This window comes from Aedes aegypti, chromosome 2 (assembly GCF_002204515.2).
Source record: "Aedes aegypti strain LVP_AGWG chromosome 2, AaegL5.0 Primary Assembly, whole genome shotgun sequence".
NCBI lineage: Eukaryota > Metazoa > Arthropoda > Insecta > Diptera > Culicidae > Aedes > Aedes aegypti.
In genome coordinates this window covers 104,490,382-104,517,294 of record NC_035108.1, presented here as the reverse complement: position 1 = coordinate 104,517,294, position 26,913 = coordinate 104,490,382, and the positions used below count along the sequence as shown (strand labels likewise).

The 26,913-nt window shown below is 34.4% G+C and overlaps 1 protein-coding gene across 13 annotated transcripts in view; it reads left to right on the top strand.

Annotated features, from left to right (window-relative positions):
- The window catches only part of LOC5576845 (PTB domain-containing adapter protein ced-6), a 271,935-nt gene that overhangs the window by 3,301 nt on the left and 241,721 nt on the right, over positions 1-26,913 (top strand). For 8 of the 13 annotated variants that reach the window (XM_021841805.1, XM_021841814.1, XM_021841803.1 and 5 more), the window contains exon 2: positions 7,950-8,482. The gene's annotated coding sequence lies outside the window, so the exon portion shown is untranslated. Of the gene's footprint in view, positions 1-7,581; positions 8,483-26,913 lie in introns of those variants that run through there. The other 5 variants (XM_021841809.1, XM_021841816.1, XM_021841806.1 and 2 more) reach the window with 2 other exon arrangements.

Below are 26,913 nucleotides of genomic sequence, written 5' to 3'. Positions count from 1 at the left end.
GACGTTCACTTAGTTGACAAAAACGCCACAGGGGATTTAGTTTTAACGCTGGGGCGAAGGGACACGAAAAACGAATTACACTCAAAAGTTGGGTTTAAACCAAGGGGTGTGACAAAATCCCAAAAACAGGAAAAAGATGTTTTATGAACTTGAACCAATAAAAAAACATTTAAAAATTGAGTAAACATATGGTTTGGTGTAATCTTAAGCGTTTGGTATTAAAATTGGGACAGTGCTTTAGGACCCTATTGATGTTTCAGAAACATTTCTAAATATATTGAATGTACAGTCATAGCAGAATTCGCCCTCATTTGATTTTGAAACACAATTCAAGCAAGCAAAGAAAACCATCCCATCTGTATCAGTCAATGTTAGGCAATGTTTCGCTAGTTGTAGCAAACTTGATAAATATCACCTGCGAACGAGAGCCCCAAAGAGAGAGGCATGACCAAAAATCCCTGCACATATGATAGAAAAACCAATAGCGAATCTCATATTATCAAATAAAATTGGTAGCCGCAATTATACAAGTGAGACATGTTGCCCCAAATCATTTGTTTTCAAATAAAAAGGGGTTCTCGTTTATTATGAAGTTTATCTTATTGTACTTAATTTTACGATTATATCGAAATTTACTACACAGTTGGATGCTTCCAGAGAGCCAAAAATTGTTTCTGTCAGGCTAATATGGCTCCAAACAGTGCCGTAGCGTGGGGTTGGCCATGTTGACCCCTGCCAAGGGCTCCAGCTTTCAAAGGGCTTCAAAATGAGTGAAATTCAAAACTCAAAATGATATAATTTTAAAACCTTCTCGAAAATATCTAATCGGGGTGTCAGTTTCAAAATAAATTTGTAGATAGAACAGTGAACACTTAAGATATCCGACACGAATGCCCTGACGAGGGTAAAGTGTCGTTAATAAATAATAATAATAATAAAACTTAAGATATTCCTTATTGGTTTTAACATAATTTGCTGAAAGCATCTCTGAAGATTATTTAATTCATAAATTGAAGATCATCGATAGATATGCTTGAGATTATAAACATAAATTCGCTTCACATTTGTTACATACTTTTTAATTCAAAAATGTATATAAAACAGCTGCATTTTAAGCATTTTAGAGTTTTATTTGCCGTTACAATTGTAACGTTAATCGTCTTTCACATAAATCTGATTTGCGATACTCTATTTGAGATTCAAATTGAGGATGACCACGGGTTTTTATTAATTAGATTATTTTATACGGTTTCCTTTCCAACGTCTTATAAATGATTTAACAAGAAAAACTACATTTCTGTCAAATTTGAAGAAATGTTGTTGCATTCCAGCTAAATTTGTCAAACATAATCAACTGAATCATAATCTGATTTTTTTTACAAAACTCTTGAAAAGATATTTCAAGAATCTTGAAGATGAATCAAATGGAATACTGGAAGGCAATTCTGGGAATATATTTCACTTTGAATTGGGTACAGTATAATCAGCACAGTACATTACCTGAAACCATATTCTTACAAAATATTGGAAAGAATTTCTACAGGAAAGTCAGCAGGATTCTTACACAATCCAGGAACAAAGAAATCATTTGTATTTAGGTAGCTCTTTCTCTTTACAAAGAAAGAATTTTCCAGGTCTGAGAGATATATTTTTATGCGAAGAAATTTTATACAAGAAACACACTCATGATAAAAATATCAAAGTTGTCGAAAATACAACAAATTACCGCAGTTCTTCCAGGACAAAACAACAAACTTGGTCTAACGGAATACTATATGGAACCATAATATCTCTGATGCAGGGCCGCGGCCGAAGGGGATTTGAAGTATTTTTTAACGTTATAAAATAGTTTGACTCTGGTAATGAAAACCTTATAAAAACATTACAAATATCTAGTCTATGCTAAAGCATGAAAATGTTTTATTTTTGGGAAACGGGCCCCCACATTCGTAAATCCGGCCCTGCTATGATGGAATTATGAACAGAAGAACATCTCTAAGCAGAGGCGCCTAGGTACTTCATGAAAACATTGAGGGGGCAAAGTTTACCAGTCGAGATAACAGTGACGCCATTCACAGCCTGGCGGATAGAAGCCAATCGAACATGACAGGTGCTTGAGTTGGTGGGCAGTATTGTATCAACAACAAAAATGATACGCATTACAGGAAATATTAACAAAACTATATTGATATTATAAACAAAGTGAAGTTCTAAAATATTCGAAAAAAATTGAGCTCAATGAAAGTTGTATTGTAGTTGATTAAGAAGAATGTTATTTTGTCATTGTACAAACAAGAAGGTCGCTTGAAGGATTAACGTAGCCATTTATATTCGTCAGACTGTGAATATAGAACCTGTAGTCGAGATCGTGATAAAAGATGTTTTCTATTGTGACACTTTCAATCTCTTTGAAGAGTTTAGTTGTAAATATATTTATTTAGTTCTCACATAACTTGAGATCTCGCCCTAAAAGCCGTTTGTAACTGATTGTGTAACTTCAGACAATTTTGCCGACAAAAAAAAAAACCTGACATGACGAAGGAAACAAAACTGCAAGAAATAGTACCAGTAGACCTATACCAAGGAGCTTCTCTATAAACGAGTTATGGCTTGGTTCTGTGGCTTGATCTTCACGAGATTCGTTGATTAGGTGTTATACTTGTGCAACATTTTCTAAAATTCTCTATTTATTCTCGAAAGAAGATACATTAGAGTGAATTACTCGAGTAACACCAAACATAGTCTTTTGAGGGCAGAATACGACTTAATACCTCTAAATTTACAAATTAAAAATACAAACAAATTAAAAATAACGAATCACTTTTAGCGACTTGGTCACTTTCGACCTGGTAGGTTTGTTTTTTTTTAAAGACAGTGTGATTTGGAAATCAAAGTGTCATAAAAGATAGGGATTCCTGACTAGCTTCCTGGAAGAATTCAAGTGAATATTTCGTAGACGTTTTCATCGGAAAAAGTAAAAAACATGGGAAAAGTTTAGGAGAAGGTTCTGGCAAAACTTAGGAAGCGACATTGGGCTGAATTTTCTGGCTAATCGAATCAATTTTGGTGAAACCCTGGATCAATATCTGACCTAGTGAATAAATTACATATACTAGTAAACTTTCTGCAATTATCTGCGGCTGTAGAAGGAATATGAAACTTGCATTCTGAAAGAACCTATTTTTATTCAAGAGATTTACAGTCCGAAGCTGGCTAATCTCTTACGGTTGGAAATAACAACTACAACAAAATCAAAGAGTTTGTCATAAACTCCTCAGGACATCAACAGCGAGTACTAATTTTGCTTTTTCAAAATTTACATTAGAAATCCAACAAATAACCTATACATTTTTCTCTTTATTAACCTTCGATACTATTGTTGAATAGTAACCTTATCTAATACTATCTGTTCAATAGCGGAGATGAATTGAATAAGTCGTTTTGAGTTTGTCTTAACTTTGGATGTATTCGCTTTGATGGTTTGAATTACAATCACCTTTAGTTCAAATTAGAGCAGTATTTATACAAACTTGGATGTTAGTTTCGTTGTTTCTGGACTACTAGGACAGCTGGTTGCTACAATAAACATAGTGGGTTACTGCGATGCATTGAGCAGGAACACTATCGATAAGGGAGAAGTTTGAGTATAACTTAAAGACGATTACAATTACAATAGTGTGTTTTGTTAAGTAGTGTATATTATATCAGTTTCGCCGAAATGCGATTTTCTCTAGACTTGTCCAGACTTGGTCACTATTCATGAACAGCCTGGTATTATGGTAACTATTATTTTACTGTCTGATCACTACCAGCCCTGCGTTATATCCTAAACCCTAAAGAATTCAGGAGACTGTTTTAGAAGGAATCTTTTGGTTGATTCCTGGACTTGTCATTGGTGAAATTCTTTTACAAAATACGTAGTGAAACAACTGAATTTACATTTCGGAACTTTTTGGAATAATTTTTGGAGAATTTTTCGATAAAAAACATATTATAAAGCTCCTTAACTCATGCCTTGTATTTTTGACGCAATACATTTGATTGGAATTCACAAAAATGTGAAAAAAGAATTTCTGTAAAAAAATTAAGAATTGCAAAGGAATAATTGAAAAAAAAAAAAACTTAAGACATCTCTACAGTAATTTTAAAACAAATTTATGAGGAATTTACGATACTTGGAGTTATTATTGGGTGAAGTTTAGATTAAATCTAATTTAGAGATTTCTTTGAGTAACTTCAGTTAACTCTCCATAACTCGAGTTATAGGTTCAATTGCGATCCAAGGGATTATCGTGTAGTGTCGGATTTCGTCATTAAAAACACGTCTGTCTAGTTGAACCGAATATCAAAACATCAGCTTTTATATTTCTTGGCTACTCTGATGTACACTGGTCCCACAGTTATGAATCATGTAAAGTTCAGCTTAAATTTGAAAAATTATAGAGAGCAAAATAATCAATATTTTTTATAAAATCAATGCCAAATGGTAAAGTGGGGTATATACCTGCAGTTCATGCACAATGTTGTAATTAAATTTGCTGAAAACATTTGAAATTTTCATTTATTTGAACATTGTCTTAAACCACAATTTATGAATCGGCAAAAAAGTTGTCTACGAATATGAATCAATGTGAACACGTTTTATGAATCAGTTATTTACTTTCAATTATTTTGCAATTAAATGCTATATAGTTCATATGTTTATTAGAAAACTGTCTCGGACAACGTTAATTATATCCGGAGGTGAACCGGAACCAAGTATTTCAAGAATCTGCATGACATTGCATGATTTTTAATGTTGCTACTGAGCGGACTGAACTAGCAAACATTGAATTTGTGGATTTATATGCTTCTGCAGCATGATTTGTATATTTAAAATTATGGATCGATTCATGAACGTCCATATCGAATTGCTGTGATTTTCTTGCAAACTTCGTGTGTGTTACACATTTGTATGCGTCAACCTATGGACGCATAGATCATCACCCAACACGGATTCAGTGTGTTTTGCTTATGGTTCGTTTGTGTCATTGTCATTGTCGTTTGTGATCATTATGTTCAAGTTGGTCAATCAATCGATTTGCGCAATGAGTTTGTTATGTTGAAATCGATGAGCTTTGCTATCGATTTCCATGTTCAAAGCTTTTAAATTGTTTGTGATCAACCCATAGCGAACGAAACTGCATTGGACCTGTGTGAATATCTTTTACTTCTCCATGTGTCTTATAAAAGAGCCAACAATTTAGCCTGGGAGTCAATCTAAAAAAAACTTACGTGAAATAAAAGTGATCATAAAAATAACAAACAATTGGTATTGATATCAATCAGAGAGGATGCAATCCAGTTCTTTTCTTTTCCACTCGTTGTTTTTGGTCCTTCTGCAGAAGCAATACCCCGTTTTTATAGCGAAATGGATTATGGAGAACCTATCAGGTGTAACTAAAAACATTTTTTACATATTTACGTCTGTACCTTTTTTTTTGTTCCTCACAAATTTAGGATTTTTTAGGATCTAACATAAGAAACGTTTACAATTTTAATAGCCATATAAGACAACAAACCCCCTAAATAACTTTTTTCATAAGAATTTTTTTTTTCAAAATCATGGAAAATTTATTTGTATGTTCAGATTTTCTTTCCAAAAATAAATCTGTAGTTTATGAACGGTCCCAAATCACTTTTGCCTCCCGTAACAAAATTTTACATTGGAAATTACTTGAAGCTAAGAATCATTTTGAAAAATACTAAGCACTAGTAGTTTGAACGCTGTGACTGATGTGTATATTTCCCACAATTTATTGATCAAGTATTTTTCTCAAAAATCTTAGCCAAATCCGTATAAATACGCATTTATCTCTCACAGCTATGTTTATTGAATCTGTAAAAGTTGTCTGGGGCTTAATCTCTCATAAAAAATCTTTGAAACAAACTTTAAACCGTCGTTTCTAGCTAAGCGTCAATAACCACACGGCTTACAAAATTGGCCAAAAATACAGCCCACATAGCTACAAAAATAATTTAGTAATATTGTTGGTTCATTACGCGATCAAGAGCTTTTTTACTGAGATAAAAAGGCTTGAAATGGCTGAACACTATGTGTTGCTTATCAGTAAAAATGATTCTGTGATGTTTTGTGATAAGTTTGATAATAATTTTGTCTTCTTAAATCAGCTGATTTATAAATTGTGGGTGATTCAACTGCGTGGGGTTACTGTATGCCATTACAAGTCTCATTCTCGTTCCCGTATGCTCAACTTGTGCACGAGTGATCGTACACATGGAGGTAGCCATGAAAAGCTACTTTTACTATGGTGAAAATGAAAATGTTTTTGACAATCTCGAGTTCAAAAAAATAACGTCATATCGTCTATGATTTGTTGACAAATTTTGATTATTGAAATAACTCAAAACTTAATGAATAGGTTCATGGTATTTCAGAAAAGTTGTAGATTTAGAAGATTTGCACAAATTTTCTAAAGACAGTATTAGTTTTCTATTTTCAGATAAATCATTAATATTTTTTCGTCTTCAATTTTATTTTTTTTCGTCAAAACGTTTTCCAAGTTATGTAGGAATTTCTGTGAAAATTTTAGGAGTGAGGAACTCGTCAAAGGTGAAAAGCCACATTGATAAAGATAAATAATAATAAGGAACATTTCATTCAAATCGCTTCATAAACAATGAGTTCCAGTCTACAATATTAGATAATTTTGTATGGAAAATGTTGCAAATGTATTGCCCAGTAAGTTGAAGAGGAACATAATAAGCAGAGAAAAACTAAATTTTCTATAGTACAATGAGGAAATCGGAACAAAATGAGCCTAACTGGTACGAGTACTCAGATGTACTATAGAATTTTTGTAAAACATTTATGTTTGTTGAAAACTGAAATCCAGACAAAGACTTTATAAAGCAGTTTGAAAACTATCATTAAGAATAGGGGATTTGGGGCGAAATGAGTATCAATCTAATTGTAAATCTCAATGATATTTGTGGCTAGCTGCGTGTTAACTGTAACTCATTTTTTTTACATTTTAAAATCAGATTTCATACTCAAATAAGAGAAAATTATTTTTTCTTTCACTGAGAAAAGAGAGTTGAAGTTAAGTATGTTGTACGCCATCGGTACAACTGTGACGACCAGAAAAGTCTTATTTATATGTTTGTATGTTTATATAACATTCTTCTCCATAATCACCTAAAATCAATCCCGAGAATCTTTTTAATGGTGACAAAAATATTCATTTCCATGAAAATAAGAGATTTGGGGTTAAATGGGCATCATAAACAATGTTACGGATTTTAGTGAAGTTTCACATCTATCTTTGTACAATTTCTAAGCATTTCGCCAATATAACTACTTGAAACTAGACACAAGAAATCGATAAATTATAAGATAACAATCGAAACATAAGAAATATGGGGCAAAATGAGCCCCGTAAGTTAACTTGCTGTCGCATGCGGTGGCCGACTTAACCCCATAAAGAATTCTTCGCCGCTTTCGGTTGAGCATTTGCCCACTGTGTCCTGTGTTGGGGCTCAGGCTGGGGCACACAAAAAGCAGATCGAAAGAGCCAGAAAAAGGTTTGCTGCCGTGCGCCGTGGATGAACAGACGGAAAGAGAACGCAGATCAAAAGCCTCGCGTTTTAGCACGGCAATCACTTGGTATAGTAGTGTGCCTGCGAGACTGCGAGACAACCACAAAAGATTAATACAGACAACAAGCACAGACTGTGGAGTATTATAGAGAGGAAAAAAACAAGTATTTAGTGTATAGGGCAAATATCTAGTAGAGTAGAGGAAAAACCACGATCACCGAAGAGGAAGCCTTCTCGTCGTCGTCGTCGTCGTCGAACTCTGGTGGAATCTAGTTTTGCGTCTATCGATCGAGTCGTTGCGTCGTCGTCGTCGATCGCGGTCTAGTGAGCCATCTTTTCTACGTTTCCAGGGTAACCAACAGGTAGGAGTGCAATTTAAATCGTCATTTTCAGTGTGATCGCGTTTTTTGTCGGGTTATCGCAGTAAGCCAGTATAGTGCATATATAGTGAGCAGTGCTCTCGATCCGCGCCGTTGGTCGGAGAAAATTGTGTGAAAGTTGTGCAAAGTTTCCAACGTCAAAGTGCTCAAATTAGTGCGCGAATTGTTGCCTGTCTGCCATAGTGGTGTTGGATCTAAAGAGGTCTAAAGCGTAGATATACAAAAAGGTGAAGAGTGTCAGGCCAGCAATATCGACAACAGAAGAAGCAGAGTCAAGAGTCATACATAGTGTTGGGGACCCCACATACCAGCGATCCACACAAACGTGCGCGCACACACATCTCGGTGCGCGAGTTACCTGTCACTCAGTCGATCACTCACCACAAGACGACAGAGTTCTCACCTCAGCAGCAACCTCAGCAATCGAGGAAAAATATCACACAGCAGGCCAGCAAACCCAGCGACGGTGACGTGTTGTGTGTTTGAAAGTTCGCCGAAGTTAGGTAACGTATATCCCATATCTCCATGTCTACTGTGATGTCTTTTACACCTTTTCTGTCGTCGTCGTCGTCGTTTCACTTGAACTCGTACTTTAAGGAAATTTGTCATCGCATCGAGTCGTGAGTCGTGACTGACTGCGCTAAGCCCTTAATGCTCAGGGATGCCAAGTGGTTTTCTATCAATGTCGGAAAAATCTCTTCCAATGTGTTCCACTTAAAAAAATTCAATTGTCTGGGTAACTTCCCCAGTGATCAAAATAAAGCCCAAACTTTGGGTCAAGTCTGAAAATGAAGATCTTCTTAGTTAAGACTCTAGTAAGAATGGGTCATTTGTCAAAACAAAAAAAAAAAACAAATTTCTTTCGTCCATTTTTGATCATTGATTAAATGAAGTAATGGATGTTCATATTTCCCTTTATTTTTTGTACGTTTGGTAGAAAACTTCTTTTGTAATATTGGAAAATTGGAAAATACCGGATTTTAAAAAGTTGGTATAGGGCAACTCAGAATTGAAAAAAAAAACAAATAAATAAATAAAAGAATCCAATCTCCCATTTCTTCTTCCATCATTAAGCTAGGTATGCTGCTCCGCTCAAGAAAAGTAAAAATTTCTGCTCAAGAAATGGTCAAGAAATTTGCTACAGTGAGCTCCATTTGAAATGACATTTCCTTTCAACTGCGTACTGCGATCAAAGAAAAATGCTTTTCTTGAGCATTTCTTGCAAGAAATTTTCCACGCATCCAGATAGGGCATTACTTTTCTGTTGAAGTGCATATTTCGCTTTTCGAAAAATTAGTGTTCTGTAAAATGTTTTGCTTTTTTTGGAAGTGATTTGAAGGTGGCTCTAAAAAAGATGTAGGTTTATATTAGAATTACTATGGAGATATTTTGAAATATGTTCCAAACACACTAACTGTAATGTAAGTGCAAGCTTGGTGAACTTATTGAAAACTCATTCATTGACACCATAATAATGGAAGATCCTGAATAGAGCATAAAGCAATTAACAGATGGGACAATTCATGAATTCGTTTGCTATTTTACATCTCTACGTGGGATTTTATCTCTACAAACTTTAGCGAAATTTGCTCAAAATAGATTTGTTTTTTTTTCAGCAACTTCCTTTATTGAGGTTTGAAGTATGAGTTTCACTATGAGATACCAATGTTTAATTTACATTACAATACTAACGTGTTTGGGTTTTATATGATTTTTAACAAAACTGAATGAAATATTGGTTACAGTATAGAATATTTCAATATTTGTTAAAACATATAACAAAATCAAGTTGATACCCAGTTTGCCAATACTTTATTATATTTAATTATCATATTTCTCGAAAAATAAATTGAGAATTCGGTGTGCTATAAGGATCTTAGAAAGTTAACATTTCTAGTAAATAGGAACGCAGGGCTGGTAGCGTGAGTGTCTAAAAATATAAAGTTTGGAGACGTCATTATTGAAAAAAAAGTACGCAATGAGATCGAATAGGAACCAAAAAGAGATCTAACTGAAACCCAAGCTGAAACCAAAAAGAACCAAGAAAACAAACATAATCGAAACAGGAACCAGAAGAAGTATTTATATTAATTTTTCTAAGAATATTTGTCTGTAAATACTTCTTAAATTTCTTGGGAATGTGACAAGTATTACTGCTTACCCACCTAAACATACTGTATGAGCCTAGTAAACGAAATCACCGAAATCGATCAGCATGGCTGGTAATTGACTAGCTTTTGACAGTGCGTTATAAAAGAATTTACTGTATTTGGGTAAACTGTGGTAAAAAAAATACCGAAGTTTCTGTAAACTTACGAAAGTACCGAAGTCTATAAAATATTCCATTGACAATTCGGTAATCAATTAGTTAGTCTTCCGAGAGCTCAGCAATCTGGCCCGCTCGAAAGGTCAAAAATTTTGCTATCCACCAGCGGAGTTTCAATTCTGGTTTCACCTAGCATTCTAAAAAACAATTATTTGAGAGATTTAGTGTAGATGCTGTTATTACGTTAAGGTAAATAAAACAAAATGTTTGAATCGTATTGTGTATACTATTTTAAAACGTTCACTTTTCAGAACTTCGTCAACCGATACATTCCGATGCTTCTTCTGCAGCACTACACTAAAGATTCCGCACTAGAGATTTATTTTTAAACTTGGTAGAATTTGACATTTTTAGCACCGGCATGTCCCCAAAAACTGAATTTTAACTATAAGCCAAGTGACAATAGTTAATTTGTTAATAAACTGCAGAGGAATATTCCTATATGTTTGTTCTTTTTCTTGCTAAAACAATCTTCTATGAAATCATGGCTGATCCAAAGTTATAATTTTTCGGTAAACGATTTCCGAATGATCAGTAATTTTGAGAGATGGCATCCGAAACGCAATCCGATCGTTCAGCTGTTGAGATTTCGGTAAATAAATTACTGTATACATTTGTACATTTGGTCAATGTTTGATCCAGTTGTTTCGTTAGAAACCAATTATGTCAGATATTACTTCGAAGATCTCATCAGTTACTCATTTGTTAATTTTTTTTTAAGGCACTTCGTGCTCGTTGCCACTACTGTGCGGGAATCAGTTTATCTGTATCTTCCTTACCGATACAGTTCTATTTTTAGCTAATCTATATTTACATCTGCTTTCACTCTCTTCTGCTCTTTTGCTCTCACACCGAGCAGGTAGGAGAGTGCTCTGCTTTTGGTCCAATCGATTTCCGTTAGCCATAGTCCATTGCTCTTGCGGTGGTTCGTTTTGCCATGTTCCTGAGTCGTTTGAGGCTAGCTGCCTGCGAAGTGGGTCAGTTTGTCTCAGTCACCATCTGATACTGACGGAGGATGGATGTGCTCCCCTAAGCACGGTCCTCCATGCGGCGTCTTCTGGTGGCTGGACGGGTTATTTTTTTGGAGGGGCTGGGAATTGAATCCATGACCTTCCGCTTATGAAGCGAAAGCGTAACCTCAAGGCTACGGACCCCCTATTTTTGTTAATTCTTGAACGGCCTTCGCATAGAATACCTCCATTAATGTCGTTCGAGATACCTTCAAGAATAGAACCTGTAACTTTTTTGAGGATAATCTGTTCCAACATTAATTTCTACAGGAGTTTCTCCAAAAATTATTTCATAAATTTCTTTAGAAAATCATCAAAGTTTTGCAGAAGTTCATTTACTGATTATTCTATCAATACAGCTGGGACATTGCTCAAGATGTCGTTCAGGATTTCTTTAAGGTCTCGATCTTAATCAGGAATTTATCTATTAATAACCTCAGGAATTATTCCAGAGAATCTCATAAGATTCTTTTAAGAAGTTCTTTGAGAAATTTTCCAAGTAAAATCTCAAAAAAAAATACAATCAAAAGTACGCCCAGGTATGTCTGCAGGGAATTGTCTTGGATATTTTTTTTTACAAATAATTGGATATTTTTTGAAAAAAATGCTATATTGATCTCTTAAAAACTCAATAGAATAGAATAGAATAACTAGAATAGATTTTCTAGATTAATATATCTAAAATAGAATCAGTCCTTGGGGAACTTCCTGTAGAATTTTCTGAAGGGATTGTTTGAAAAACATCGAACGGAATCCCTATAGAAATGTGTGTCGAATTATTAGAATCTCTAAAGTATTTGCTGTAACCTAGTAGATGTAGATCAAATTTCGTAACAAATTGTCCTGGAAAATTACACCAGAGTTGTATATAAAATAGCATATCTCGCGAAATGCAGCATATGTTCTAGAAATCATCAAAATAGTTGTGACAATCGTTCATTGAATCATCGCTCGTTCTTGCCACTTGGTTTGTGACAATATACGACTCTATCAAATTTTAGTTAACTTAACAATTAAAAAAATAAATCGGATGAAAATTTTTGGTGCAGTACTTAATTTCATGATGGATTTGGTAGGTTGTATCACAAAAAGTGTTTGGGTGTAAGTACAGTAATGTCCCGATTTTGTCAGCTGCGTTAGGGTTGACAAAATCGGGAATAAATGATATCGACTGATTTCAAGTTTTATTTCAAGTTAAGGACTTTCTTTTATGATTATGTTAATATAAACATTGTTTTTTTACTTCCATTTTCTTTGTACCGTAATCTATGGTAACATTAATTAATTTCTTGGATAATTATTAAGAATTTCAAATTTCCAAATTTTAAAATCTAAAACAGTTATCAGGAAAACTTATTGAGGATTTCTTAGATAAAACTGTGAATAGATGTCCAATGAACTAAGGAATTTACCATCTTAGAATAAAATGAAATATGTGATCAAAGCTCGAGAGAATTTCTGCAAGAATCTATGGGCATGTTCGTGAGAAACAACTTACAATTTCTTAAATTCATTATGTGATTGAAATCAATTTTTGATTTATCATAATCATCAAGGATGTTTTTCATAAAAATTGATTGAAGGGATCACTAGAAGCAGTACCGCAACCAGGATTTGGCTCTAGGGGGAGTTTTGTAAACTTAAAGACAATGTTTTTTTGGGAAAGTAAAACGAAGGTAAAAAATTTAAAGTAGAGGATTTTAATAACATCTCAAGATTATTATTCAAAAAAATAAACAACATTTGCAAACTTTAGCATCTCTCTTCCACCTTAGGCAAACATTTTAATACTAACTAATCAAAGTGAATCTGTTGAAATTTCCCAAATTTTTTTTTTCTGAAATACACTTGTTTTTTAAATACATTTTCAAATTTTATAACGTTACTGCAAAAGGTTTTGCGATCATTATTAGCAGTTGATCTATTGAAAATCAATATTTCAGGCATTAAATCTGTGTATAGACAAATATTGGATATTTTTCGGCCTCAAAACAATACCGCCATGTCCCTCAATTTTTCCTATAATTTTTATTTGTACAGGGTGTTCGTAAATTATCCGAACAGCAAAATATGAGAAAGATGATCTCGTATTGATAACAATAAAAAATCAATGTCTATGTACCTTTTAAGATACATCTATATGTTAACACAACATACACCTTTAAATAATTTCGAAATTGTTGCTTCTTACTAAGACAGGCAAATTTGAATTTTTCGGAGGGGATTTTTCTGAGAGCCGCTAGTCATACTAGAGATGTTGTGTCCCTAAAATCTAAAAGAGATGAATCCAAATGTCCCATTATTCTGTGAAGCAACCTACAGTTTAATGGCTTCAAGTTGGACTGTAAATAGAAAATTATACGGTTCAAATCCAATGAGTTCTGTGAACATTTCTCTTCCATCATAAAGCTAAAAAAACAACTCCCTTTAAGACACCTCAACACATTTGGCTTGGTTTCACAAATATTTGAAATCGGAAATGTGTCAAACTTACAACCTAATAATATAATAGGGTAATGTTTTGAACCATGCAAGAATACTGAATTTATTCTGCTTGATTGCATACAGCCATGCCTTCAAAGTTTGTACGGATAATTTGCGGACACCCTGTAATCATTGCAATTAAAGAATCGCTTCTCCGGAAATCCACGTACTCTCTGAGGATCATAAAATTTGGCTAAGTGCTGAGCCGACTAAAAGATTTTTTAAGCTTCGGAGTTTGCACCAATCAGTTGTTAACAATGATCTCAATTTGGCATCTATACTTACATGTATGCTTGACAAACTTCTCGTCGAAAACCTTCAGTATGTTTATCAGAAAAGCGAGAAATTTTCGTTTTTATAAAACTCTTCGGTAGTCTTCAAAATAAAAAGCCACAACTTAGAAGAACATTTCTGTTAATACAACTTATTGTTCCAGTGTTCAAAAATATATTTAGTATTTCTTTTTTTTTTTTGCTCTGGAGGGGGTTTTGACCCCCAAAACCCCTCCATGGTTGCGCCACTGACGAGAAGATTTTTTTTGTGAAGCTTTGAAAATTTTCTTTTGGAGGAATGCTTTAGGACATTCTTTGTGAAACACTTTGGGTAGTTCTTTAAAGAATCTGTAAAGAAAGCTTATAATGAAACCCATGAGAAATCTTTGAAGTAATTAATTCGTAGAGAAATCGTTGACGAATGTTCTGTATTAATTCCTGTAAACTCTCAGGTGGAAGTGCTGAAGAATATTTTAATCAATTTTATGATTATTATATGTAGGAAGTTTTGAAGTAATACTTAATGATGTCTATAAAAACCTTCTGGAGTTTGTTTTCGATCATTGCCGTTCTATTAACCGTTTCATTTCTTAAAATCCCCAGCTTCCATATTTTGTATTGAATCCTTAGGCTCAGTGAATAGCTGTATTCAAAATCAACTAGTTTCCGAAAATCTCCCAAATTCTTCGAATACTATACAAAAACCTCAGCTCTCTTTCAAAACAACTACGTTTTGTCTCAAATTCCGAACAGACTCATATTCATAACGCTCGGTTTTTGTATGGCGATTTGGTTGAAATGTTTCTCTGAAATATGTCATCAAATTATCAGGATATGGCGGTCATTGAAATTCAATTTTAACGTCTTTTTATCTATATTATGCAACGGGAGTAGTGATGATTCTCTAGTTCGTGGTCAGGAAAACTAGCTTAGATAAATTTATTTGCGAAATTTTTCTTTTGAATACGATTTATTCGTGTTGTTCGTAATTCGAATCAAGGTGTTCAGAATATAAAACAGAATGAACACAGTGTTTGGCATTTGAAGCAAAATATTATTCCACACTTTTACGTAAAAACAATACTGAACAAGCTTAAATTAACATTATTATCGGCACAACCAACAGCTAGCAGTTAGACTTTGCAAAGAATTTGAATTTTTCACCAAAATCTGCTAATAATTGCCTATCGGAAGCATCTGGAATCACCGTTGGCCTTAAGTGTACGGAATATGAGTCAATACGGTAGCTTTCTGTTACAACAGTTTTTTTAGGAATCCATCAAATTGGGTCCCAAAATTTCTAATGAAATCTTGTTTTTATTTAATAACACGAAAAAGCATGTTACTGTAACTACTTTAGCAATTTTTCCCGCTCAAATAATGGCTATATCATGTTTAAACTTTAATTAAAAAATTTGGTCCATAAATGAACCTTGACACTTTTGATCATGTTTGACGTTCACTTAGTCGACAAAAACACCATAGGGGTTTTAGTTCGACCACTGGGGTTGTTCCTATCTGACATTTCGTAGGGGACACGGAAAACAAAATACACCCAAAATTTGAGTTTAAGCCAAAGGATGTGACAAAATCTAAAATAATGTTTTTTGGGCTTAAACCAACGGAAAACATAGAAAATTGAGTAAACATGTGTTTTTGGCCTAAACTTAAGCGTTTGGCACTAAAATTGGGACAGGGCTTTAGGACCCTATTGTTGCTCCTTATTTTTACTATAAAGTTGCTATTCGGATTCATCTTTATTTCCAAAATTCATAGCTTTTGTTTGGCTTATAGATGAACCTAAATATTACTTGTAATGTGCAAGATTATCTTAATCTAATGTTACATTTGATCGCCAATTCATTCTACGACTCAAAACTAAGCAGAAAGTACTGTTTCAAGAGGAGATTACTAATTACTTTGACTTCAACTCCGTAGATCTACGGAAAATCACGTAGATCTGGCATCACTGTTTAAACCTTCGCGCGATCGAGTGCAACACTGAGTGCTGCGAAGGAAATTGTTTCACATTTTCGAGTGACTTCGAGAGCTAATTTGAATATGTCTGTGTGGTCGTGGGTTCGGCTCGCTAAACAATTGAAGTCACTGTACCTACTGTGTTTGTTCCCCGTTCGCTCGCTGGGAGCCACTTAAAAGTGACTTCCAACAACAGCCAGTCCTTTGTGTTTGATTGATGCGTGTGGTTTAAGGGAAGATTGCTGATTACTCACTCTCGGTATGGGTGTATGTTATTTTGTTTTGTTTTTTGTCTCTCAGATTACAACCATGGGCGATGCGAGAGAGGTGAACAAACTGAATCTAGTTGGAGGCCCTGCAGATGGTAGATCCACGGAATTTTCCGTGGAATTACTACGACGAGATTTCTGTTTGGATTTATGGCACCGATTTATTCTGATGAATTTTAATTAATTTATTTTACTATATTATGGAACCTGTATGGACTCTAAGATAATACAATCATGTTTTCGGTTTCTTCACTGGACTGACCATATTCAATCAAAATAAGCTTTGAAAACCGCATGGGATCCAATAATCCTAACGATAATATTTAGTTTAGTTTATTTCACACATGACTTAATACTAATGTCTTTTTCTTGAGGGTTTGACTACAGTCAGCTCTCCATAACTCGATAATCCAAGTTTCGATGTCGAGTTAAACAAGCACCGTGTAAGATGGTTTTCAAGTTAACCTTGAAGGTCTGTTGAATCAAAGTTGCCTTGATTTTGTGTTCTCGTGGTCCCTTCAATATTGATGTTTAGAGAGTTAACAGTATTTACGCAACATTTTTTTCTTTACAAATGGACTAATACTGAAATCATGAGAATGCCAGTTTATTTTTTTAGAGGTGGTTACTTATAAATTGTTGCAATTTACATTTATCTTTGGATTAATGGTAAAGTATTGAAATGGTGTCTGAGATTGACTCAATTCCGTATTCATACGCCTATCAGAATTCAAACAAACAACATTCAAAACTTAATTTTAATGCTCTGTTTGATTGCTCAAGTCCTTTATTACGTTGTTCAGATGTAGTAGAGCGCATTTGGACAGCTTATTAGCGAATCTTAGAAAGAACTGTGGGCCTTTTTTAGCCAAGTGATTAGGGTCCGCGGCTACAAAGCAAAGCAAAGCATGCTGAAGGTGTCTGGGTTCGATTTCCGGTCGGTCCAGGACCTTTTCGTAATGGAAATTTCCTTGCCTTCCCTGGTCATAGAGTATAATCGTACCTGCCACACGATATACGAATGCGAAAATGACAACTTTGGCAAAGAAAGCTCTCAGTTAATAATTGTGGAAGTGCTCATAAGAACACTAAACTGAGAAGCAAACTCTGTCCCAGTGAGGACGTTAATGCCAAGAAGAAGAAGAACACCAAGGTCTCTGTCCAGAACTTAATGCTTTTCAGAACCATTGCATGATTTATGGAAGACCCCAGCTCAAGTGGCCCAGTATTCCATCAACAAGATATCTAATGAGCGTACCAACGAGCGTCTGTATCTGCATTATCAGATTTCGTGTTTGGCTTGAGTCAGCCAACCGGTTGGCCAGCAAAACCAAAACAGCAAAACCCAACCAAACAACCCCTCAGAGAACTCCACCGCCGCAGTGTACCGTTTTGGATTATAGGAAAAAAAAAAACAACCACTGCACAATGGACGGATTCCATACAAAAAAGCGGGCAAAACTACCAAAAATTGTTTTGAGATATTTTTCTATTATTTTCAAATATGTTTAATGTATTATAATTTAGAGATCCTTAAATGAAATTGTATTACAATTTAATTTGTTTGTGTTATGTGGTTAAATGAACAATTTTGGGATTCCACAAAAATATATAAATATATTTTTACAAAAATTTATAGTTTTTCTTATATTCTGACCATTTGTACTAAACTCATTTACAATTTATTTATTCATTCTGTACACATATTTTTTTTTAAACTTGATCATATTTGTAATATGTGTTCTTAATAAAATTGGATTGTATTTATTTTAATTAAAACTTGTATATTTCTGGAACAATAAAAACACCAAATATAAGAAAAACGTTAATTAAATGTTGACACTTCACTTCACTCTTTGTTAAAGAAAACAAAGTGTAGTGTACACTAAACAGTATATGAAAGATAAGATATCCTTCGATTAAGCCGACAAAAGTAGTTTTGACCGAACTTTATTTTTCCGACTACTGTGCACCTGGTGAAGTAGAAGCCAAAGATAGGTAAACTTTACTCAGCTCAGCTCACAGGAATAATAATTACTCGGCTCAATCGCATCGGATCGTCGTCGTCGAGAACTTGTTTTCAGCGGCAATATTGCCGATTCATCTTCTCGAATTGTGTTGTGTTTCGTCGATTCTATCCGTACAACCGAGTCGTGATAGTGACCTTGGAAAACTATCAAACGACACACTTGAGCGCCCGATGAGCAGTGATTCAGCAGCGAGAAGGTATTGAATTCAAGCTATACCAGCGGTTCCCATCCGTCAAAACTCGTTGAAGTCGTGTCGGATATCCGTCAAACATCTTCTCAAATATTAATTGTTCAACTATGTAATGGAAACCGATGAAAAATTACAAATTTCTTGTTTCCAAAGTTTTCGATGTTTATCAAAGAGCTCCTTAGAAAACTTTTTGAGGATTGCGCAAGGAAACTAGCAAAAATCTGTTCAAGATTCAATGCGAAAAATGCCGAACATTTTCTGTGGATTCCTCTAGGAACGATCTTACTTTAAATTTCCAATAAACGAACAGGTTCTATCCAGTCATTTTAACGTGATTTCCCATAGAAAATCATAAAGACTCATGCAACAACAAACTAACCGTCACTCATTTGCGATACATTCACGGACCCCTTAGAAGTCATCATGGCCCGCTAGGGGTCCAGGGACCACCGGTTGGAAAACCCTGAGCTATACGATCTATCGATCGATCGAACGGCTGATTCGAATCCATGATCGTATTGCGTCACATCATCATATACAGTCCAATCGTAATGTTTAGAAGCTTCATACCCATTACTTAGAGCGACATCAGAGATCCGGTGAATTGTCATCATCCCTGACGAGTTGAAGGTTTCCAGGAGAATAGTGAATTATATTACATGTGCAACTTTGAGGGATTGTTTCTTCATATTAGTGTAAACATTTCAAGCAGTAGTATCTGCAAAAGAACTTTATTACGGTAATTACTTGACTATTTTTTGACCTGAAATTTCTCCAAAAATACCTCTAGGGTATCCCAAAAAAAACTTCAGGAATTCTATAGAAATTCCTCCATAACTCTAGGAATTTTTCACAGGTAAAGTGCATCGTCGAGATATCCATTGAAAAATTCAAACATTTTTTCATGTATTCGCCTAGTAATTTATCTATGACACTTCTAAAAAGTCCTTTGGGAATTATTCCATGGATTCCACATTGAATATTTTCAAAAATTCTTTTATAAGTTTTTCTACGAATTCCACCAGAGATTTCCTCAATAATATCTACAGGAATTTAATCTAGTATGAATCCCCTAGGCCTTAGGGAGACCCACGAAGCCATTGTAAATAAGTGTTGGTTTTCTTGATTAATGAATAAACGTGAGATTTCTCTACTCGCTTGTTTTGCAATAGATCATTATAAGTGAGGTTCAAATTATAATTATTTCAATTTTTTATTGAGTCGTATTGAGTCGAAAAAAAATCTTGCACTATCATTCTGCTAATAAGAGATGACAAGCCTAATTTCAGCAGGACCAAAATTCTTCACTTTATTACTCAAACTATTGGTGATATCTTCTCGAGTCTGTTCTATAGAGTCTGTTCTATCGAGTGTATCAGTAGTATTCTGATGAATTTTTCAACAGATATCTGCCACTAATCCTTGAAAGATTTAAGCAAAGATTTTTGATGGGTGATTGACAAGGTTTTGGAATAGTACCTGGCGTTTTTCTTAACGAATTTATAAATCGACCATTATTAGAAAGCGCTATCAGCAAGTTTTTTTTTAATATATAAAGCAGCTTGCAGAGACACTGAATGGAGGATAACCTATTTTTTCTTAATTTCTTGACAAGAACTTCGTGGATTCTGTTGGACGATTGAGAATAACCGAAGAAATCTTTCAAACATTATGAACATATTTATACATTGTTCTAGAAGCAATTTTCATCGTACTGTTTTTATGGATTTTTACAAGGTTCTTTTAAGAAATTGCTATTCGAACTTTTGGGAATATATATGGCAAGATTCATTCTGTACTCCAAATAATATGTGCGGAATTCTTGGATTATTTGCAAACATCATACAACAAGGACTGTACCACCTACAAAATTGGTGGGAGTTGCTTAGTGCTATCTGTGGTGAATTTCAGAAACTTCTGGGTGTGCCTGCCATGGATATTTGATGATTCATAGTAAGATCTTTGGAAGGCTCCCACAAACATTAATTTGAAGAACATGCATTTTAAGGGGTTCACCGGACGTTTAAAGAACATCGAAGGGGGCCGCAGCTCCAAAAAGGTTGGGAGCCACTGCTCTAGAAAATTCCAAATTTATTCAGGAATTCCACCATGGAAACATGGTGGAATTTCAACCTGGTAATGTCTAGGCACATTTACAGGAAATTATCTTCAAGGAATGTTAACTCTCTTGAAGGACTAGTGAAGTGTTAAAACAACCTAATTTTTCCAGTGATTACTCTATACATGAAAAAAAATCTTAAAGAAATCATCAAAGAATTTATCCAGAGATTCCATGATTGTGCTAAATATTATCCAAAAATATCTTTTGGAATTTTTCATGGGTTTATTTTTAGGATTTCTCCAGAAATCCTTCCGAAGACTTCTGCGGGAGCTTAATAGAGAATACTTTTAATAGAGTTGGCTGGTTCTACTTCAATTACCATAAGAATTTTTTATAGAAGGAAATTCTCCAAGGATTTACACTTTGATTTAGTTCAAAGAACTTCTAAAGATTTCATCATGAATTTCCAGAAGATTTGTTTAAGAATTCCTTCGATAAATTCATATGTTTCTTGAATTATACCAATATTTTTCATCATAAGATTTTTTAGGAATAAAAAAAAACAAAAGCATTTATAACTGTATAATCCGTAGTTACTACTCCGTGATTGACCAGAATAATCAGAATTGAACCAGGGAACCAGCAGAAATAGCTTGGGGTAGCATACCATCTTCTATGTACATTTTTGAGGGCTGCAAACTCAGTAATGTCAATAATGGCACCAGCTAGGCCCTTATGGTCTGTGTGACGTACATGGCTACTACAGACCGTGATCACCTCTGCATCTCCATGGTTTTCACAGGAACAAGCTTTGTTAGTGGGATTATTCAAAAGGTACATGATCAGGGTTCAACTTGGTAAGTTTATCTCTAGTTATCTCTAAATGTCGAACTATTCGAAGGTTTTTCTTTGAAACTGCGACAAATAAATATATGATCGGTATGTGTATCTCAAAATAAAAAAAAAAAAAAAACAGGCATAAGAGCTAATGCCGACACTTATAGTGACGAACCATAAATTGTTTGTTTAGTAAATACATTAAAGTAACGCTTGCATGATATAGATGTAAGTTATCACAAGCATGAAATGAGCTCACCACTTGATCTATCCTCGACTGACCAGTCACAATCTCGACATTAATACACAAAAGCTGAGAAATAAAACACTTCGAGAGCACAAAAACGAATTCGTCAGCTTTGGCCTTTCTAAAGCACTCTATTACAAGATTTTTTTAGGATTTTTTTCAAAATTGTCAGGTACAGGTTTGTCCTGTACCGTGACTATTGTTGGATCTTGTGCTGTAAAGTTTTTTTTTGCGTTAAGGCTCAAGAATCCATCATTCAATCATCAGCAATCATCGAAAACTAAAAACCAGTTTTTTCGTTCAAATCTAAAGAAATCCTTATGAAAATCTATCATTGAATTACAGATAGTAAGTGCAATGCAATGATAGATTTTCATGAACATTACTTCGATTTCTAGCGAAAAAACTGGTTTTGAAAATTTGAAAAACGATGATGGTTATTTTCCTCTTAACGAATGTTTATTTCTATAAGGTAAAATTCAAGAATCATGTACGTTGCAATATTGAAAAATATCCAAAAAATGCCTGAAAGTTTGTGAAGATGCTTAACATATATCTCCAAACCAGATTTCATCATCAAAACTCGTAGCTCATTTTGATAAAATAATTTAATTTCCGTTAGGAATTCTTGAAATTATTATTTTTTTATTTTTTCCATAAGTATTGCATTTTTCTAAATTTAGAAAACATATTCGTATTCAGGAAGTTCGAATTAAATATGTAGAGTTATTTCAAAGACTCGCACTAATCGCATAGGCAAGTGATCAATTTCACCCCGAAATAGAGTCTCCCCATTTTTATTTTATAGATCATTTTAAGCACTTAATCATTTTTGTTAGATTATTTCTGCACATGAGCCAGTGAGGTTTACCGTCGTACTTGTTTTCTTGAATTTATTTGTTTATAATTGTTTACATTACACAGCGCAACAAAAAATACATGTTTGCGTGTCTCAAGGATCAAATTATGTGTCTCTAGCAGATTTTGGGTCGCTGAATTTGATGCCGTTCTCAGAAATGTTCCAGCACGTCACAATTTTTAGCTACAGGTAGCCAAAATTGTATAAAATACATGTTTTATTAATGTTTACATGAAATTTAAAGTATAATTTATCATACTGTTTTGTGATTTAATCCTCCAATCATGCTAAATCAGACTTGAACTTTCAATTTAGATATAATTTGATTGTAAATTTTACCATTAAATTCAGTTAAAATCGATTTTTTTCAACATGCTTGCAGTCTCCATATAAAATTCTTCGTTTCTCTTATATGACATAAGATAATATTTTTCAGAACCACCAATAAATAACATTTTACCAGCGGAAGAATTATGAACTTTGTTGAAAAGTATTGTTTAACATAAGAAGTTTAAATTTCGTGACAAATTAAGCAAACAAATTGCCATACAAGTTGGAAAACTTGTATGCAAGTTGGCTGAAATCGTCAAATTTAGCATTTTCAACAGTCAATATCTCAAAAACTAGACGTGCTATGATATTTTTGAAAACGGCAATGGCATCTAATTTAGTATATAGTGGTATTTTGGTGCTTGAGAAAGAAACGTGTTCCGCAGTGTTATAGAGAACAGATAAAATGCCGTGATAAATTATCAATTTCACCTGAAATTACGGTATTCTTAAAAACTTATTACACCCGATTCTGTTTTTGCACGGGGGAAGCGTACCGTGCAAAAAAAGTTTTCAGTTCAAAATTTCAAAAACCGTGCAAAAAAAGTAACACCATTTCTCGACGTTTCATGCAAAAATAAGGTTTTGGCAAAAAAAAAAAAAATGTTTGGCCGTGTAAAAAAAATCCGTGCAAAAACAGAATCGGGTGTATTGTGATGTTACTTCGAACTCTCCCATATTGAAATGACATAGTTCACAAGACATGGAGTTTTATACCATAGAACTGTTGTGTCGCACACAAAGCATTTTAGTTTTGCTTCAAAATTTGCAAAATCTGATTTTGCAATGTCATGTGTGAAGACTGTGATAAACGCCATTTTTTAAATTATCAATTTAACATAGGTCAAATATGCAAATAAAAGAAATATATTTAAATAATAATTTTCTCGAACATCAGATTGAACAAACGCATTAGAAACATTCATTCGGAAATTCTACAACCATTACAGAAATAATGTTTTAAGGATATGTTATAAGGATGCCTTCACAATTCCTTTAGAAATAATTCATTTTTATAATAACCTTGAAAGCTATTTCATTCAACTTGACTTGCATACAAAAAAGCGAAACTTGGTAGTGTTCTTCTTCTGTCTGGCGTTACGTGCCAACTGGGACAAAGCCTGCTTCTCAGATTAGTGTTCTTATGAGCACTTCCACAGTTGTTAACTGAGAGGTTTCTTTGCCGATTGACCATTTTTGCATGTGTATATCGTGTGGCAGGTACGAAGATACTCTATGCCCTGGGAATCGAGAAAATTTCAAACCCAAAAAAATCCTCAACCAGCGAGGTTCGAACCCACAACGCTCAGCATGGTCATGCTGAAGAGCTGCGCGTTTACCGCTACAGCTATCTGGGCCCTAACTGGGTAGTGTACCGTATTCCAATTTTTCCGTTTGCAAACCACTTATAGTAGTAATTTAAAATCTTCAGTTTTGTAAAATTTGAATTGTATAAAGTGTCTGTTGGTTGAATTATTTTTAGGAAATTGATGAACACCAATTACTTAATGCCAATCTATGAAAAACAAATAATTATGTATGTAACGAATTCCAATTTGCCCATTCGAACCCTAGAGAAAGACTGAAAATACAATCGAAACGTTGGGCGTAGAAGCAATCTTGTTGTTCTGATTACCGTTGAGGAAATCCCCTTCAAACTACACGTCTTGCCATCAAGTAGGCTGTTGAAAAATGCCATGCAATTTGCCATACAGAATGACAGTTTAGTTTTTTCCAGTTTTCCGATTTTCCGGAAACTTTCCTACACTTTTTTCACGGACGAACATGTTGAATCCCCTGTCGAATCCAACAGTGAAAGAATCAGGTAAAGCCATGGACGCGTTCTTAAGCCATTTCATGACATTCAAACACCATTCCATTTTTATTAATATGGATAGGTATTTTCTGTTTTCGTCACGTTCTGATTCTGTTTTTCTCAACACATAAAAATGTTTTTTTTTATGTTTAGAATAGAACTATAGATTTATTTTGAAGTAATTCAAATATCTATCAATAGCCTCAGAGATGAATTTTCGACATAATGTTAGTGTATCGTAGATACCAAGTCCTATACCATTCAATTAGGGTTGACTCCTTCCTGTTCGTTAATCAATTAGGTAGAATTTTCAAACTTAGCTTGGGCTGTTGGACATGATTGACGCATCATTCAACAGTCGAGAGTTACTCTGGCCATGTCCTAGCGACTGCTGGAAATTGTGGATAGTTGAAAACGTACTTACGAGAGTTGCAGGTATCATCGTATGTTCTATGTGAATGTGATAGACGTATACGTTCAGTCAATGTTCTTCGTTCTAAGGGATGGACATGGGAATAAACTCAAGATATTCTGTCACATAAGTAGAAGCGGTAATCTTTAGACCAAATATGAAATAATTAAGCTGCAGTGAGTGACCTGTTATAATCCTGAATTTGTTTACCCAAGTGTGTCATATTTTGGACATTATCTTTTACTTCTCCAACTGAATAGCATTAACGGATTATCAAAATACAGGTCCTGCTTCGATGGGTAGGGAAAAAGTCCAGCAAAACTTGGCAGTCTATTGAATATTTCGATATCTCCATGTAATACAGTGCACCCCGTTTATTTGAACGGTACCTCATGCAAACCATCGGGGTTTATTTTTTAGTTTGAACATCTAATCACCCGTCTAGAATCTAGAACCGTATTTCCGGTAACCTCTTTCTCGGTTTTGTTTTGATTCTGCGCTCCCTTCCACAGCGTTCCATTTCACTTTACTCCGTTCCATGAGCTAAATGACGTTCGAACCATTTTTAATCTGAACGATGTGCAAATTAGCGGGGTACAAATTAAAAAGTGTTCAGGTTAAATGTGGTCAAAGCAACGGGAGTACCCGTTGCTTTGAGCTTATCATCGAGAAAAAGAAGAAAGGCCTGAAATGGCTGTCAATCTGAGAAACTGTTTATACTGGACATTCCTATGCCATGCACGTTTCCATCACAAATTTGCTGGGACCCTGATCTCTGAGCAGACTTTAGATGAACCTATTCAATATCAGTTTTACTAAACAAAAACTTGAGCTTTAGTTTATTTTAGTGCTAGCCTATTCGTGATCTGACGCAAAGGTAAAATGCAAAAGTGGCTTGGTTCTAGAATGGAAATTAGTGCATCTCAATCGAAGTTACTGGTGATAACTTTCGAGGAAAAATCACCACAATCGTTATTTGATAATCGTTTAATAATCCATATAAAACTGATTAACATTATGACTAAAAACACTAAAACTATCAATGATTTATTGCAGAACCAAATTGATTGATTGGAGTCTGCAATCAACTTCCATAACGAACCTATACGGATGAACAATCTTAATGTTCATCACAGCCCCTAAAAATCAATACTGTGCATTTATTTGATGAAAAGTGTATCATCCTATAAATACTGTCATTTTCTGTTAAGATTTGTAAAATATTTTATTTTTAAGTTTTGATCGCGGTTCCGTTCTTGTCAACTGAAAATTGCCGATCGTGTTGATAAAAACAGAACATAGGTTCCTGTGTATAGATTTCCTTAGATGTACCCCATTGCCGATTAATTTCTTTTTTGGCTCGCAGGTATAATTGCTTCAACAAATTCAGTCGTTGTTCTGGGTAAGAATAATGGTTAAAACAAATATCTTCCCATCTGCTCTGGAGAAATAGCAATTGATGTTTTAGTTACATCGTAATTATCGAAAGAGAACATATGCGAAAAGGATCTATCCTCTGCAGATTTCACCGTTTGACTTGTTCTTGATGAATATAGGTTTTAATCTTATGAATGATTTTGTTTTCTTCAAAGTTTTACATAATCACCCACTAATTTGCCACCCAATCGTCTGTCATCACCATTATGCACACAGTCCACTTGGAAGAGTTCATTTCTTAATACAAAGCATTCAAACAGCAGCTACCGTAAAACGGGGTATCGTTAATAATGTGGGTATCTTTGGAGCTACAACATATTAAACAAAATAAAATAAATTTCGTTAATCAGTTTAGCAAAACGAATGCAAAAGGAAA